A 13,023-nucleotide genomic window follows, 5' to 3' on the forward strand; every position below is an offset into this window, starting at 1 on the left:
GAATGGAAAAGCATGCAGGGTCTGCCTCTTGTCCCCCTCTCTGGGGCACAGCTGGAGTGTGCAGTGCGACAGTAGATGAGGATGCCTTTCCGCTCTTCCTTGTCTGCTAGTGGAGGTTAGCGTGTAGATTGGAATAAGAGGCAGGTGCTGTCTCTAAATCCTTCTACCTTTGGGATCAGGTTAGTGTGTAGAAACTGCATGGCTGGGCTGGAGCCCTCCTTCCAATCACACGTAGCCTGCTTTGAGGTTAGAGTGGCTGGCCCCTGTCCTGTCCTCTACTGGGGTGAAACTAGTGTGTGGAATAGAAAGCGCAGCTCCCAAGGATCTAGCATCAGTGTCCACTGCAGCAACACACAATGTGTTGCTGAGAAAACAGCTATTATCCTTGGTACTGTATCACTAATGAGACACACAGCACAGCAATGCTTGCGACTCCTCAGACAGGTCTCTGGTAATAACTATGCTGCTGTATGACCAGAAGCCCTTTGCATCTGTAAACTCACCCCTGCACGGCTTTACCATGGCTAGCATAGCTTAACACGTGAAGTGATAAAGACACATTTCCTAGGCCTGAGGACACGGAGGAGTTCTCATTGCTGCACAAACTTACCTCCCTTACCTCATCAGCTGGCTCCGAAAACTGAAGCCTGCATGACATGAAAGGGGAGGAAACACACTCAGCAAAACATCATTTTAAAAAAATGAAGTAAACTATCAAGGTGTATGCATGCCTGTGATCTTAGCATTGTCACTCTTTTCCTGCCTCTCCTCTCCATCTTGTCCAAGTCATATCAGAACAAGAGTATATGTCCTTTTGGACAGAGGCTCCGTCTTGTTTGTGAGGCACCTGGCACATTTTCAGGCACTCAAAAAACAATTCTGAAGCATCCATCACATGTTGCAAATACCTCTTCTATCCAGGCTGTCTTGTAAGCCAGTGCCAGAGTGGGAAAAATAGAACAATTTTAAAATGTCAGTTGTCTTCAGGAGAATTTTGTGGCCTCTGGGCTCCATAAAAGGACTCTGTCAACTGCAAAGTGTGTGTGTGTGTGTGTGTGTGTTCAGAGAGGTGTTCTACTTAATGCTGCATTACGCTTTGACCACTAGATGGCAGAATAAGTGCAAAGTTTCATACCTAGAATACTAAATCCAGTGTGCAGCTGAAGTATCTAGAATGGCTATCGCTGAAGAATATAGGTGCGGGAGTCACAGTATATTTTAAAAAGTAGAACCTGAACTCTCCATACCATCCTCATTTTAGCTGTCCTGAATGCGATCAGTTTTGTTCCTGTTTTCCAGGAGACCAATTCTTAGCCATCTGTAAGTCTATTATTGGAAGAAGGTCTGTGCAAAGAGAAGAGTCTAGAACTGTAGATTATAAGAAGCAAAACTGGGATTCATCCTGATCATTGAAAATAGGGAATTCCACAGCCTGGGGAAAACACTGCATCTGGAATATAAGAGCTTCCCCCTAAGGACAGGGGGAAGTCAGTCAGTGTCTCTAACTATCTTAGCTGTCATGGCAGGGGAGAGGTAGTATTAGGGCTAGACCATTAATAGCTTTACAGATCAAGACCAACATCTTGAAGCAAGTCTGGAGCTGGATAGGGAGCTAGTAAGGAATAAAGTGCACCCAATGTGATGTGATCTTCTTAATGAGTTCCACTGGGCAAGGGGGCAGCGACATGATGAATCAGATGCAGCTTTCTTGAGGCTTTAGTGGTCAACCCCCAAAACATCATTTTGCAGTGACCCTGCCTGGGTCATGAAAAGCATGTGGGATCACTGTGGTTAGATCTCCTGGTTTGTTGAAGATGGAGGGTGTTACTGGACACAGTCATTAATTGAGTTCTTAGAGACAGCAAAGAGTCCAGTAGAACTATATACTATCTCAGCACAGGAGGGCAGAGTGTGTGGCCACAGTTTCCTGCCACTCCTTCCAAGTGTTTTCCTCTTGCTGCTAATTTCACCTCCATCTTTCCTGAATTTAACAGAGCCACTTTCCTGCCTCCCAAGTTCTGTTCCCTTCAGATACTGAGACATGAATGTCAGTAATGGGTGCAAAAGTGGTAGAGCTGGGTATTGTTGGCACACTGATGACCCTGTAGTACATGACATCTCGCATGAATAAGAGGGTTGACAAGTTCTGCGGCACTCTACAGGGAAGAGGAGCAATCACTCATTATGTCCATCTGGATTCTGTGAGCGGGAAAATGAGCAAAAACAACTCTGCCTACTCCTGCAAGGTCTCATAGGGGAGTCAGTAGGACATCATGTTTGATCTTGTGGAAGGCTGCTGATAGGTCAAGCAATATTAGAATGGACATCTCACTTCTATCCACGGCCAGAAGGGGGTCATCAGTGGAGCCAGGTCTGTCTCTGTGACTGACTGGAAAGGGTCTAGAATACTGGGGAGGTAAGTTGCTTCTGGAGACAGTTTTCCATCATCTTTTCTAGGAAAAGTCCTAGATGCTGATTTTGTTTACTGTCACGTGTATATTTATAGCGCCTATAACAACTGTATTTTGGTACTGAAAGATGCCCAGATTGCAAATGTTTCTAACTAGGACCCCCTTATTTTCCTTCCCTGCAACCTTGGGAAAATCTTCTGCTCTCAGAGGAAATCCCCGTCTGAAATGCTTTGTTAAACATGCTGCCAGAGTCCAGGCACACTCAACGTTCCAGTGGATATGCTGAGGACAGTAATGCCTGGGTTTGATACTTGTCACAGTTTGCCAAAACAATAAAGTCTTCTTCTCTATCCCATACAATTCCTAATGTTCCCTCTACCACACTGTCTGCTACATAGGCGCCGAATCCGTGGGTGCTCTGGGGCAGGAGAACCCATGGGGAAAAAGTAGTGGGTGCTTAGCACCCACTGGTGGGCCCCCCCGATCAGCTCTTCCCCCCCCCCCCCCCCAGCGCCTCCCACCTGCCGGTGGGCCTTCTGATCAGTAGAGCCCTGCGCGGGTACAAATTTATACCCGTGGATGCGGATATCTGCGGATATATATCAGTATCTGCTGAACTGCAGAGCTCTCCTGGGAACCGCAGCAACAAAAGGAGCAGAACATGGGGCTGCCACTCCCAGGAGCCAGTGCCCTGCGCTGCCAGCTCATCCGGCATGGCCTTACCGGTCCCAGCCCTGCCCCCATCCCTTCCATGTAGCTCTCTGCATCTCCTGTCTGGGGGAGTGTGCTGCTTGAACACAAGAGTGCAGCCAGGGACAGCTGCCAGTGGGGCTGGGGGCAGTACAGCCATGCTGGAGGAGCTGCCGGTGCAAGGCGCTGGCTCCTGGGAGCGGCAGCCCCACTTTGTGCTCCTTTCGCTGCTGTGGTTCCCAGGAGAGCCCTGTGGTTCCATAGATACCAATTTATATCTGCGGAGGGCTCTGCTGATCAGCTCCTCTTCCTCCCTCCCAGTGCCTCTCACCTGCTGTGATCAGCTGTTCAGCAGCATGCAGGAGGCACTGGGGGGAGGGGTGGAACAGGGTGAGAAGAGGCAGGACAGGGGGGCTGGGGGAAAGGGCGGAGTGGGGGGCGGGCCTGTGGCAGAGCAGGGGTCCAGCGCTCCTGGGGAAATCACAAAGTCTGGTCTGCTAAGCTGAGATGGAGCAACTGAGAGCATTGGATACAGTGTTTTTGGGTGATGGAAGTCTCCTGGGACTCATATTAATAAAAATCCCTTAGTGCTTCCCCAGATCTTTTATAGGCACTCTTAGTAAATGCAGCGGTGGAGTACCAAGACCCACTGTAGCTATTGGAACCATGGCATCACGAGCACACGAGAGCGTAGTTCTCAACACAACTATCAATGCTAGCTCTTGAGGGCAGGGACTATGTCATTTAACATTCATAATAATAAAACACTAAACTAGGGTTTAGAAAACCTAATAAGAAAACGTTAAACTAGTGTTTAGTGTTTTCTTATTTTTAACACCAACCAGATGACTGATTTCAACAATCTTTTGTATGGGTGGGTGGGGAATACAAAGTCTCTCTCTACTCCCTGTGTTCTCTTTTTTTGGCCTCTGAGGATTGGAGTACCTCTTGGTTCAGTTCTTCCCAAACAGGTGTGTTACATGGGAAAGGTATCTTAAAGGAGATAGTCCCAAGGTTCTCTCTCACTTAGGAGAAGTCCTCATAGCTCTGAGAGTGTCTGTACAGCTGTGGGGTCATCTCTGCAATCAGGAACCAAGCAAAGTTATCAGCTCGAGGGTAAACAGCACGTTCTTTTCACTAGAACTCATAGGTTTAGAAAAGCTCGATACTAAACTCTGGCTGGCTTCCAGCACCACCTCTCCCCTCAGATCTCTTCTTTTTAAATTTTTTTTAACTGAACTCAATCCTGTCATTATCAAGGTGAAATATGATGCCATTAGCATGGCAGAGTAGTTATTTGTAGAATGAGACGGCAGCTTTTCTGCTTGTAATTATCTGACTGTATGAGAAATCCTGCCATTAGGAACAGACTGTCACTGCAGCAAGAGGCTGTTTGATCCACCATGCACTGAGACGCTTGTACAGTTTAGAACTTTTCTACCAAAAGACAGGACCCCATTTTCAAAGTGTAGCAGCAGCATTGCTGGGGAATCGAGGGGTCTAGTCTCTTAATTCAGAGTCAGGGGCAGAATGGAAATGCCCAGCGATTCTGAGCTGCAGGGCAGCAGACCGGTAGCAACTGGCGTAAATTATCGAAAGACACAAAAGGTAAATGACATCATGGGCATTGTCAGAACTCTGATTTCTTTTTCCTTCCTGCTGTTCAGGGAACGTTGCCCAAGAAAATATTTTGAAAACAATTCACTAAAAGAAACTACAGCTGGACAATATTGATTTCTAAGGCAACAACCACTGTGGCCAGGTACCCCATGGGAATGAGATATTCAAGTCCTCTCTTCTAATCCCTTGTGACCCCTACATTGAAAGCATTGCTTTTAAATCACATTGTATTGCACAGGCTGCTTATCTGTGGCTCTCATTCTGAATACCTGCATTTGTACATCAGTGCTATAAACATACACATTTAAAGAAGGCAGCAGACAAAATGTTAATACTTTTATTTGTTCTACTCTCTGTACCAGTTCCTTAAACAGAACAAACTGAACTGAGTTCACCATTGACTAGGCATGCAACTATCCTATTAAATGGGCTGACCCATCCATTCTATTCTTTCCTTTGCCCATAACTGGAGATTGCATTTTATTTCCTTTGGATTATCCGTCAGTTTCTCAAGATGATTCTCCTACATTAAGTCACTTTTCAATAGGTTTGTCTTGTCATGATCTGGAAGCAACTGCTAATGTTAAAGACAAAAATATTTTTGTCATGACTAAAATAGACCAAAATGGAAACCGTCAACAAAAATACTTCAGCCTCATTGCCACTTGCTTGATTAAAAAAAATATTCTTTCTGTATATGCAACGAAGCACAACTATTGAACGTGTTTGTAACAGCCCACAGGACAAATACAATGCAGGCCAAATCCACCTTTGATATAACTCCCTGGAAGCCAGTGAAGTCACACCACAGATGAATTGTGCCCTGTATGTCACGAGTGATCGTTCCAGAGTTCCTCAAACAGTAGGAGTGGATGAATCAGTAAGATTACAAATAAGCAGCTCTTACTATTCAAGCAGCTGAGATTTTCGGTGGTTAAAGCAGTGCTTTGCAGGACTTGGTCATTAAATGGGATTTTCTTTGGAGAAAATGAGTCCCCCCGGGATACCATTATTCTGAATTCCCACTGCTCCATGGGTATTAAGAGAAAATACATTAATCCATTCTGGTTACAAGAGTTTGCAAGGCTTGGTAATAAGATCTAAGTGCATTTCCAGATGGTCTATATTCAAGAGATTTCTCAGGGCAAGAGCTCAGTACAGAGGGAACTTCTCTTTTCACACAAACACAGACTTGTTTCCAGAATGCATAGACTCCAGATATGTAAAATGCTGTTGAGCAGCGTAAAATCACTGAGCACACAAAGTTTGACAGGACGGACTTTGTTTCGTATTTCCATTGGCAACCAGACTTATACTTTTCTCTTTTCAACTAAGATTTCTCTGGGCGTCTTGGAAGAATGGCCTTTCCTTTCACCTACTAGGTCAGGCAAAAGAGAGGGCAGCTGGAAGGAAGTGGCTTTCATTTTCATCCACATACAAAAAACAGTTTTTCATGGACATCCAGAAAGGCTCCAATATTTCAAGCACTTGAAACCTCTTTCCTTAGGCCACACACAGCCTGAGCTATGCAGCTGTTGAGCTCTCTCACTTGTCTTAACTCCTTATGTGCCCCATCACTGCCGAAGTGCTTTAATTTAAGCTGGGCATCCTGAAGGGCACAGAGATGGCACTTCCCTGGATAAGCAGGGAAGGAACCATTCTCTGTGTTGCTCCCAATATATCTCTGTTCTTGAGCACAGCAGGAAGGAAAGGAATACAGACTCCGCCAGGTAGGAATACTGAATCTTTATTCCAACAGAGAAGCAGGAAAGTCTGTGAAGGTGCTAGATTACTGAGGACTAATTAGCAATTAAAATTAATTGTGAACACTGCATTGGGACAAGCTAATACTTTGTCCTGTTGGCACTGGGGTTTGAAAAGCTAGAACTATGCCTGTATTCCTGACGCTGCTGAGACCCCACCTTTCTTTAAAGATGACTGGTAAGGAACAAGCCAACTGCTTACTCCCTCGCACTGTAAGCATCCCCTGGTACCCCGGCTGGTAAATACCTCTTTGCTGACTCTACTACTTCATATTCTGCTACCATGTAACCAAAGGTAGAAACCTTTTTCTTAGGCCCTATTGTCTGCCTTCCTGACACTGTGCCCAGGAGGATTACGAAATACATGCTGCAAAATAAAGGGCCTAATTCAACTCACTGATGTCAAAGGAAGCTGGACTGTGCTGTAAGGGACAAGGTCACAAGAGAGTGGAAATTTTTAACAGTGAGGGTGCTTAGCTATTGCAACAAACTACCAAGGGAACTGGTGGATTCTCCATCTCTTGATAGCTTTAGATTAAAATTGGATGCCTTTCTGGATGATATGCATTAACCAGACATAAGCTATTGGGCGAAATACAGGGAATTCAGTGAAACCCTATAGGTTGTGTTATAAGGAGGTCAGACTAGATCTAATGGTACTTCTGGCATTAAAATCTATGAAAAAATAAAGGAAGCTAATTTCCATCTACAGCAAAGAACTAAACAAACAAACTATATGTTCTTCTGGGGCTTGAATTCAGTTTTATTTTTAACTTACCCATATGAAATTACCTAATCTGAATGGCTCACTTGTCTTTGATCTTTCACCACTAACCTGTACTTCTAATTGGGGATAAGAGATTACAAAAATATTTTCCCTAATTAAGGGGAAAGAATTTCTTTGTGGTCATTAGACATCTAAAAATAAATCCTATGAAATGAAAGGTGGTTATGATTATACAGCTTTTCATTGTAAAAAGATTAACTGATTATATTAGCAATATGGGGCCATGTACTCTTAATGATGCTGGAAATAAAGTCTGTGAACTCTCATATCCACCAAACTATACATTCCATCACATTGCTGATCGGACATGTAAAGAAAATTTGGGTAACATTATAATAGTGTTGCTCTTTCAGATGCTGTGTTACCTTTTCTAATACTGAGGGACGAGGAGAGGGAAGGACAGAATGCTATTCTTTGAGAAGAGATTCCAAGGGAAGCTCTCTACCTCCTAGAATGGAGACCCCTCTTACTCATGGGCATGATGGTAGTCCCAGAGGAGTCAGTTTCCCCCGTTTCTTAGTATTTACTATCTAGCCTTAGATTGAGCCAGTACTGGGGCTGGTCCATTCACACTGCCTACTGAAAAACCTACACTGGGGACCTCAATTAGTGTGTGTGGTGTTTTTTTTTTTTCAATGGAAGATGAGAGTTGAAAGAGCAGCCAGGTTCAAGGGGAGGGTCTCTCGAGCCCAGGGAGCCATAGTGGGTTGGGAAACAAAAAGGGCCACTTTTCAAATGTCAGTGTTAATATATACATTCCAGTTAGTTAAATGAGGTATTATCTTCTTCTTCCTCCAGGAACTATTTTTCACAGTGGAAGGATATGTTGGGAGTTTCTCCAACAAGTTGTTGAATTTATTTTTTACAAATTAGTCTTAAAATGAAGGGGACACATTCTGATATTAGGATCCCCTTCACAGTGTGGGTGGGAGGCTGTTTCTTGCACTTCTCAGGTGGCTGAGGGCATGAGGTTGTGTGCATCCAATGGCTTACTACTAAGCAACACACAGAGGCAGCTTATTGCTCTTTTTCTTTCTTGCCCCTCCCCTATTCAGGGTTGGTGACTTCTGTAGTCTTCTTCCAAAACTCCTGATTGTATGCCTAGCTGTCACGTAAATTGGTCTCTCTAAGGTCTGCCGATATCTGGTCCATATACAGTCTCTGGCCTCCCCCTGTGGTCATCTTTCAGCCATGAACATTGCAGGGGTCATCCTACCAGTGTAACTGTTAGGTCTCCACTGGGCATGTCTGTACCAACATAGCCTAGCCTCCCTCAACTTGTCTTTCATTGGGGCAACCCACATTAGGCCCCTCACAACCTCATTTTTTTTCTTGGCATGAAGCGTCCAACCATTTGACCCTCTCAACATCTACATTTCTGTAGTGGAAGCATTCTGATGTCTTTTCCTGTGGCTGGCACATCTCTGTTCCATACATTAGGATGGGTTGAATTACAGTTTTATGCACTCTACCTTTTAACTTTATTGGTATCTTTTTATTACAGAGAACTGGGATCGGCTCACACCACTAGTACCAAGCAGCTTTGGTACTATGCAGGGGACCATTGTCAGCAGCCATTAATACTAGGTATTTAAATTCTTTCACTCTTCTAAGCTGTCTGCCTGTAATATCCTTTATGGTGGGTCCTCCTCCCTCAGTTATCAAAGCCTCAGTTTTACCAGTGTTTGCTCAACCCTATATTGCCACTGCTCAAAGTCGGTTTGCAGGGTCTTACAATCTTCTGCACATATCACTAAGTCATCAGTGAACAGCATATTCCAAGGCATCTCCCTTCATATAGTCTCATGTATCACATCCATGTAAACAAAAAGGGCCCAATACTCTCTCCTGATGCGAGCCAATATTTACTGTAAATTCTTTGGTTTAGCCCCATTAGAGTGACTACCATAGTCAAAATCAATCATATATAGCCTGGATAAGGCAGCCATATCCTTCTGGCACACCTCTCTGTTGCAAACTCCACCAAACTAATTCTCTCAGTACATGACTGTATGCCTTATCCAAGTCCACAAAGACCATATCCAGTTGCATTCTCTTTTCCCTGAACTTCCCCATGGGGATTTGTAGAGCAAATATAGCATCAACTGTACACCCTTCCAGCATAAATCCATACTCACCCTTCCCAATTTCAGCTGTTCCATGCAGATGATTTTCAATAATCTTCTCCCAGACTTTCGTAGCAAGTGATGTCAGCTTACCTGAGTGATAATTATCATATAGTATATCTCCTTTATGTTTAAAAATGGGCACCACAAAACTTTTATGCCACTCATCTAGCATTTTCTCTTTCTTAAGAATACAGTATCATGTTCTTAGATTCTCATTCATCACTCTTTCAAAATAATCACTCCAGACTTCGTTGGGTAAATCACCATTTGTTTGCAATAGACCATGTTCATTTCTAATATAAAAAAACTTGTTCACATCCCTCATCATTTTGTCTTGTAATGAGTTTGTAGATTGTCTTTTCTCCCTTATATTCTCCTAGTTGGTTATATAGTTAATCTGGGACCAAATTTTTAGCTATCACAATACTTCTTTTGGCTTTGTTTTTGCCTGTATATACACCATCTTATCACTGCTCAAGCCACTGCCCTGCCATTTTTTTTAAGGTTACATTTTGTTTTTGACTGATTCTTTAAATTGAGGATTCCACCATCAAGTTTTTCTTCGTATCCTTTCCAGCACTGCTTTAATCACTGTTAGGACTTCATGTGCCATTTCCAGCAACGGTAACTGTAGTTTGTATCCTCCATACATCCCTCACTTGCTTCTTTAACTTTAGCGGCCTTTGCCCAGGTATAAGAATCAGGTGAAACTGTTGTTCCTTGCAAGCAACATATACCCTAGCCCTCTGAGTTACACTTGATATGGGAATGAAGATATCTTTAAACAAGAAGTAATGCAAAGACTTCCTGACTACACGAACACATCTATTGAATGAGTTTTACAGGTTGGCTATCCAAGCTTGACACACATGGTTTGAAATCTGAATTTCCCTTTTCCTAGGTGAGCTACCTACCAAGGCTACCAAATCCCACCCACCCTGGCAAGACTTTTTTTAATGCTGTCTTTATTTGCCTTGTTCTTGTCATAGAACCAATATGGCATTTTACAGAGGTAGCCATGCCACCAACTACCCCATCGCACCCTGTTGAGAGATGCCACCAGTTGGTCCGTGACTGCTTATTGGATATTTGCAGCTGTCCTGCGTCTGCAGAATATTCCCCTATCTGCCACCCAGGGATGTGCCTTATGGGAGTTACACATCCCTTCACAAGGCAGAAGCCGCTTATTGCTTTATGTTCAAATCTATTTCACCATTGATACTTTCACCCTGTGACCTGTCAGAATGCTGTGCCGAGCAAAATGGGAGCTGCTTGCTTTAAAGAGATCATCTGTTTGCTCTTGAAACAATTAGAGAGGGCAGACATGTTCCTGAAATAGTTACAGAACACAAAACAGCTACGACTGAAACAAGTTCCAGATGGGGTTTGAGAGGGGTTTGGTTTTGGTAACAACAAATTAAAATGGATTCCATGTCTTAAAATTCCTCTGGTATCTAATGAACAGGAAACATGAATTACAAGCAATAATTTACTACAAACAAAAGAGATGAACTCTGAGACAGGCCCATTTATCTTTGTTCAAGTGCCTCCTTGAGGTTTGCATGTTTACCGCCTGACGAGAGCTAATGGCTTTCTTCCTCAGTCTTTGTGTTTTCAAACTCTTAGCTATTTTGGGTCCAACACAAAAGGAAAGGAAGGTGCTGAGCTCCTACTGAAGGGGCTGGCTTACCTGTGACCTTGGAGAGATACACAGAAGTTCCTTGAAAGCATACAACAGAGAGAAAACATGAGAAATGATTGCAAGGGGTCAAGGACTAGAGGCATGTTAAACAGGAGAGAGGCGCTTGATATTCCCCCTCCCCCAAAGCTGCTGCACATTCAGGAAATATTTCATTTAGAAATGCAGGACCAAATTTATCCCAGGTGTAACTTTAGTGGCCTTGCACTAAGGATTATTTGGGCTCTTAGGCTCCAGGGACATTTTCCTCTGGCTTGATTTACTGACTGCAAAGCTTTTGAGTGCAGCTGATAATAGTCGCTAGGATTGCAATGCGGTTTCGTAATACTGTACCACTGACAAGGCTGTCTCCTGTGCAATTGTGTTTGTTTCATGCACAAATGTGTCAAGTGAAGGTTATAGATGGAAATGTTTTGCCATTAGCATGTGCACCAGCTCCAAGAGACCTACTAAACATGCATCTTTCAAGGTCCATTTAATAACAGCTTTGATCTGGATTGAGCAGACAGGCTGATTTTATAGAAATTTGGATCATAACCTCAGTGGACAGCAACTCCTAGGGGTCCTGGAATTGGATACTGCCCAGTAAGATAGTGTCAGCAGTTGCACAAACCTCCCCTCAAAGGGGGAAGGGACCCAGTGAATGGCAGAAGAACTACTGTAAGTTATTGTTGGGGGGGAGGTGGGGGGGGTCAGCATTAGCTCTATGCCTGGAGCCCTCATGGTCAGGGGGCTGATAGGACAATGCCACAGAGAGATGGAATCAGTCAAGAAGTCCCGGAACAATGTTACTGTTCCTGTGAGCCCTTGACATACAACATTTTCTAGTTTAATTTTTGAATAAATATGGTTTCTTTCCTCTGTAGTTTTAACTTTATAAAAAATAGCCAGAGTTGAGCTGTACAAAAATGAGTGTAACTCTGTTGTGCAATTGTATTAATGTGTAAGAGAGGAAAAATATCATTCCTGAATCCTATAAAATGTTGACATGATGATGAAAAGATTAAAACCGTCTCTGGCTATACTATCCTGAATGCACCCAGCCTTGTCTGAACTCAGCAGCGAAGCCAGGTCAGGCAGGGTTGGTGTTTGGATAGGAAACGGCCTAAGATTTCTACATCTGCTAGCATCTTTTGCTTCTTCCAACACTAGGTGGCAATCTTCTCACTGCATTTACTTATTCCCTCTCCCTGCATCCTTCAAAACAAAAAGCAAGAAAGAGCTTAAAAAAAGAGTGGACAAGCAGAACTTATCCACTTTAGTCTGCATATAAGAGAAAAATAGGAAAAATGATGAGATCGTGAAAGTTAAACCCGCTTAACAGACATTCCTTCTCCATAAGGACTGAGCCTTTTATATTGGGCACTGAATATTTATTTATTTATTTATTTATTTATTTATAGACTTTTTCTCTATCCAGTTACCAAGACTCAGTGCCTTTAACTCTGACACTGAGATTGTTCATCTAGCAGACAGTGTCTGATGGAGTTAACACAGGGCGCTGGGAATCGGGCCTCCTGCATTCCATTTGCAGCTCTGCCGCTCTCTATGTAAGGGGTAGTGTGAGGGGGCATTTTCTTAATTAGGCACCTATTAACCCCCACCCCGTGTCCCGATTTTTTACACTTGCTGTCTGGTCACCCTAGTAAGGAGACTGTTGGGGCGAGGCCAATGCTCCAGGTCAGCCTGATTGACAGGGCAGGCAGGCTAATCAGGAAGCCAGGGGGGTCCTGTCCTCGTCCTCGCTGTGAGCTGGAATTGCCTGGGTCAGAGTGGGGCCGAGCGAAGGAGAGAACAGGGTCCCAAGCTGAGCTGGGGAGCAGAGCTGTGCCAGATCCAGAGGGGCCAGAGAAGCAGCCCAGAGAGCTGGAGGCAGAGCAGCAGCAGCCGCCGTGCTGAGGCAGAGTGGAGCTGGGACTGGGGC

This window comes from Natator depressus, chromosome 15 (assembly GCF_965152275.1).
Source record: "Natator depressus isolate rNatDep1 chromosome 15, rNatDep2.hap1, whole genome shotgun sequence".
Lineage (NCBI taxonomy): Eukaryota > Metazoa > Chordata > Testudines > Cheloniidae > Natator > Natator depressus.